Raw genomic sequence first — 6,000 nt, 5'->3', positions numbered from 1 at the left:
ACCCTCCCCCCCCCCCTCGCCGCCTTGCAAGTCACATTGTCACATTTGTGATCATATTCATGTCATGCATTGCATTTCACATTCCTAAAGGCGTGCTCTGAATTATTATTTTCAGATGTATTAAAAAAAAATGATAAAAATGGATATGCAATCTGTTTGAATATATCATACTAAACACTCCTCGGGTTCAGCTCTAGTATATAGTAACAAAATGCAGTGCATTTCCATGTCTTTGACAGAAATCCATACTTAGAAGTAATTAAACTATCTTAAATACCGGTACTGGCTTTACTTGTACAGAATGCAGTTATGTGGTTTATGAACAATATCAGCCAGTACGAGACTGGAAAATGTTTACAATGTCGCTATGGCAGCGGAGTGAATGCAGTACAGTACATAAATAATAGGGGGAACTGTGGGGAAGTCCCCATATTGGGCGTTGACTACGGTCGATCTACGCGCCATATTGTTGCAGTTATTAAAAGGAAATAATTCAACTACTGTACGTAGCCGTTGTGCTGAGTTTACAGCGTATTGCCTCATTCACATGTAAGTTTTCGTATACACCTCGATAGACTGCTGCTAACTCTTTGTGTGTGTTATTTTAGGTGGTTTCTCTGTTCGTATATTTGATTTAAATTTTGGTCACGTCAGTCTTGTTGTAGTAAGGCTGGGCGAGCTAGGAGGCGAGATAACTCGACCCTAGGCGATCCCGATTCGTGATAACCGAACCCTAGCTCTGGACAAGCTCGACTGCGGCTGGGTCGAAGGTCGAACTCAACTCCGCGCGCACACGCCGCGGCAGTGACTGAACGTTTTGATTTTGAAAGACACTTCATTTATTGCAAAGGATCTATCCAATCTAATCACGTTCATATTCAAAAATACGTTTTCTTCAGTTGAAATTCGTTGCATATATAGGTCCTAGATGCGTGCAATCTCAACCCGAGACGCCCGCGCGAGACCCGACAATGCAACGCGATCAAACTGTGCATGCAGGGTCGAAATAGCGCGGGGACGAATTGTCTGGGAGCTCAACATTAATGTGGCTCTTCCCTCTCCTCCCGCTCCGCGCGATGTTGCGCTTCACTCCATTCCAGCTCCATCCATGCTCATCATCCATGCAGTTTGCACTCGACTCCATCCGCATAAGTCGCGTTCTGCAGCCCTGTACTCTAGTATCGCATGCACGATGTACAGTATTGTACACAATAGAAGTATACTAGATCAATGCGCATCAGTCGCAACTTCCTGTGATGTTTCTATATCGGGAATCCCTGGATGTGACCTTCCTATTTTGCATCACAAAACCAACAAAAAGGTCACCTTGAATTTTCATGGAGAAAGAGCAGACTTGTCGGCGGGATCAGAAGCTTTAAAACAATATAGTAATGATATTAGGGGATATTAGCATAGCTAGGGCTTACTACAACAGTCCCCTGACCCGGCCGTTTGACCTGTCTGAGACTAAATGGAAACTCTGTATGGTAGCCCCACTACATATCGACCACCGTCTTTTAAACCGACCGCGTATAATTCGCGCACTGAACACTTAGTACGCACTTCTCTGCGCGCAAAGCACATAAAAATGGATTGGCTTTGAATCGTAGATGAGGATGGTGTAGGAAAACGCGATAATTCACTGTTCATTAATGGTTTTAATCAAGGACAAAATTTCGAATGGATATTTTCACCAAATCGTAATGACAGCACAATGTAAAATGTCTATGGAAGTTTCTAAAAAGCTTCGTAGACTTTTTCTACAACACGGTGTTCAATACAACTTGGTTTGCATGCATTGTCAATGCAAAAACAGTGGTCGATTCTAATAACGCGATTTACCGTGGGGAGCTGAAACGAGGCTATGCAAGTTCGTCGGCGATATATTTGCACTGAAACTTCGAATCGAAAAGGGAACAACGGCATTTGATAGAGCTGGATTTTCTCAATCACGTAGGTCAAGTTTTTAACGTGAATTTCAGTATTAAATATTCCTATCAAGCAAATAAACATTAGGCGGTCGATGAGTAGGTCCAACCCTACCGGTAATGGTAAAACCACAATTGAAGGGATTGCTGGTATCACCCTCAGATTTTGCTGGAAATTTCCACACTCATTAAACGCATTTACAATTTCATTACCAAACAAATAAACAATATTTAATAAAAAGTGTAGAACCTAGGTTGTAGGGGGCTAGAGAGCGGATGATGGTGCTGTGGCCTGAATTTGTACTAACCAGCTTAGTTGTACTGGGGTGGTATTCTGAGGTCGTAATTAAGTCTGTAATTAACTTCGTGATTAAGTCGTGAAGTTAATAGGCCTGTAATCATGGGCAAAATCGGTATTCTGAGGACGTAATTAAGGTATGATTAAGTCCCCTGTAATTATCTAGGTCCCTCCCATCTAATTGTTATTCCATCCAATCAGACGCATTGTTAGAAGCCAAAATGATGATTACACGCGCAAATATGCCCTCAATGCGCGCTCCTCCACGCCCCCTGCTATTACAACCCAAGAGTTCCGTGCGCACACTCCGGTATTTGATTACAACCCCTCACCTACGCACGCGAAGATCTCAACCTCTTTGCTCACATAAAATGACAAAATTCCTCAAAGATCGGGTATATTTCTTTTTTTCTCTGAATTCTACGGATACCATGATAACAAGATTCAACCATTCCTCGGTTACCGAAGACGGTAAGCATCGTTGTGGCAGAGAAAACACGATGTAATGCGTGATATCGGAGGAGTTAATGACACTCTTTGGTATCATTAAGTTTTCCATTAACTTTCATACTTAATTACACCCTCAGAATACCGATTCGTAATTAACTCTGTGATTAAGTCCTCTCAGAGGTGTACGCGCATTGATACGCGCAAACGCGTAGGTCCTTCCCGCCAAAACGCTTGTTGCTATGGTAGTTAATGTACCCCCTACTTAATCATGCTCTCAGAATACCAATTCGGTAATTAAGTGCTAATCAGACACTTAATAAGCTCTCAGAATACGGCCCCTGGAATTTTGTCATAACCAATGGGAGTGCACTGTACCATTATCCTATCATAAGTTAGGGCCTAATTATCTAGAGTTTAAAGTAAACAGTAGGTTCCTATGTATTTTATTTTTTTTTAATGAAGAAAGACCTCTCGGCTCTAAAGTCTAATACACACCTAATCACAACTAAGTATTAAAATGAAATACTGTTCTGTAAAAACTTCTAAAAAAAGTTCCCATTCCTTTTTTGATCCCACAAACTTGATTAATGTAGAAATAGTAGCGATATTGCTCTTTCATGAAATATTAATTACATATTAACAACTCGAGACTGACATGGTGTTACGACCAAAATCACTCTGAGAATGATCGCACAAAAGAAACAATCAACTGATATTCAGGCGGTTTATTAACAGTGATATTGTGGGTACAGACTGGTAATCGGCGTCACATCAGTACAATAATGATCAATAGAAACAATTACAAATCGGTAGTGGAATCACTTACACGCATTTTCATTCACATGCAATATCCCCGGAAAAGTCCAAATACGATGCTCGATGCACAGATGAATGATCCGCGATGCACCGATGAATGATACCTCCGACATAAATCCAGAGGCGCAGGTTGCGATAATCCTCGGTATTAATCCAGGGTATATGTCCACGATATAGGTCCACGGTATAATGTTCACAGCAAAATGTGCAGAATCCAACCACCACGTCCAGTCGATGCGTTGAATGATGATTCACTGTATATTGTCCAGCTAGGAATCCAGCCTGTCACAGCTTTGCTGTAGCAATGTCCATTGACACAAAAATGGAGTCTATCTCCAATGTAGGCAAATTAATTCTCTGCAGGCAAAATGTCTCCCAGGCCTTAATTATCTCCACAAACATAACAGGTCAGCAGGTAACACAGGACTGACTATAACAAGTCACTTCAGAGCCAGAAGTGACGTAACTCTCAGAGCAGAGGTGTTGGGTACTCTGCCTACTGCAGAATTTCTCTGGCTTATATACCGGTACTATCCATTCACCCCCTTCTAGCACATTCTGTAACTCTCTCCAACCTGGGGCCACACACCTGAACATACTGGCAAGTCCAAGTTCCAGGAATCCTGTATGACTCACTGCATAACATCATTGCCAAAATTAACTACCAATCACATTGGGCTACAGGGACAGTGCCTCACTCAGCCAAATATGTTAGCACTTCCCAGAACATTCTGGAATGGGTGAAATCATTCTAGATTGAGTGAGTTATAATGTATTTCCTGTTACATGCATGTACTGTATAGCTACATTGTATACCACCTAGAAAATTTTCCACTGATCTGGTCAGCCTGTATGTACTATATCTATACCACATAGAATGTTCTCCATTAATCTGGTCAACCTGTGTACATACACATTAAACAACCATGCATACAGTACATCATACATGTACATAATTACTAGTGTGTACATTTGTGACAATGGTTATTATACCCAGTTTTGGTACCTCAAAAGTTTCCCTGAGTTTCCTTTGTCTTAGTTTGTGTTTCAGGTTAAAGTACCTTTCATATAACTAACACTGTGAGACTTTATACTCGCCCCAAAGTGCTCTCATGTCTTAGTAATCATGCAATATTAACTCTGTGTGCCATGGTGGAAACCCCCTGCTGTGTGCCACATTATTCTGAGACTACAACATTGTTATGCTTTAGGAAAACATTCTATTTTTCAAATTTAATAACATTTGCAGATTTATGTTTAGCTTGACACGTAGTGATTGAGCAAAGTTGTAGAGAAAATATCAAGCTTTATAAATTGTAAAAAAGAAAGAAAGAATGAAATGAAACCCACAAGTATAGCACCAGAGACATTTTTTTGTGCCCCCTCTTTACAGGATTCCTGGATCTGCCCCTGTAAAATGTTACAGATAGAAAAACTAACATTACAATTTGAATCAGTGTACATACAAAATGTGTTCAAAACAATAGCTAGCTGCCATGATGTAAATATTTAACAACAAAGCCTAAAATATAAGAAAATATTACTATTTTTCTCAATAAACTAAACTGTGGACAGTTTAGACTAGATTGTAGAAACATCCATGTTGTGAAATTTTTACATCATGGTAGGATGTTTTGTGATACAACTGACCTACACATAATGCATCAAATGTGATATTTTGAACATATTTCATATATCAAATCACTGTTCCCAGTGGTAAACAGTTGCCTTATCTAATGATCCCTACATTATTGTCATAATATGGTGGTTTACTTCCTGTTTTGTGATTGCATTCATAGCATGGCTAGCACAGCTTGGTAATAGACCCTACATACACTTCCGCGAGCCTCTTTCCTCAGTTCACACTTTTCCAGGTGTGTACTTCCTTTTCAGTATTTATAATTAGGATCTCCATTTGAATTGAGTTAATACATCATTTTAAAGCTTAGAGTCTATGCTCTTGCAGAATCTGCCCCAAATTTGAGATTAATGTCTGGCGACTTTTTCAGGTTTTGTGATGCAGAATTCATTGTATACAATGCTGAAAGATGACCTTTCTATAATGTGTGCACAGAGGGCTTTAAAAACATGTTACAATTCTGTCTGTACAGGTATAGTCCTACAACCATTACATTTGTCCCCTGTGCAAGCAACCTACAAGGTGTATATATGGGTGTCTGTTTAAGTTGGGCATGCACACTCATACACAATACATATATTTCTAACCAAAAAAAGAAGAAGAAAAAAAAATGATCGGATTGTACTTCTTCAGTGTTTCCATGCTAAGCCTATCTATGTCACTTGCAGAGAAGGTCAAAAGTGCAATCATGTTTTTGATGAAACCTGAAAATGGGGGTCGTCTGGAAACATACAACTTTTTGTTGAAGCAGTGTCGAAAATGTATTGTACTTTGTAGCCAATGGCAATCGAGTTGATGTGACATACCGGTACTGTGCGTTGTTTTCTTACAATTCTTGCAGCCAAATAATGCACAGCTCACTCATAGAT

The 6,000-nt window shown here is 40.0% G+C and overlaps 1 protein-coding gene across 1 annotated transcript in view; it reads left to right on the top strand.

The window, feature by feature from the left end:
- The first annotated feature begins 429 nt into the window (after positions 1 to 429).
- LOC139721935 (semaphorin-1A-like) overlaps positions 430 to 6,000 on the top strand; it is a 44,040-nt gene continuing 38,469 nt past the window's right edge. The window contains exon 1 of the mRNA XM_071633262.1: positions 430 to 549. The gene's annotated coding sequence lies outside the window, so the exon portion shown is untranslated. The remainder of the gene's footprint in view (positions 550 to 6,000) is intronic.

The sequence above is a fragment of the Diadema antillarum genome, unplaced genomic scaffold (assembly GCF_040938485.1).
Source record: "Diadema antillarum isolate AM-2024a unplaced genomic scaffold, OU_Dant_1.0 scf00000014, whole genome shotgun sequence".
Lineage (NCBI taxonomy): Eukaryota > Metazoa > Echinodermata > Echinoidea > Diadematoida > Diadematidae > Diadema > Diadema antillarum.
Note: the sequence above shows the minus strand (reverse complement) of the source record. Positions and strands in the feature narration are given on the sequence as shown.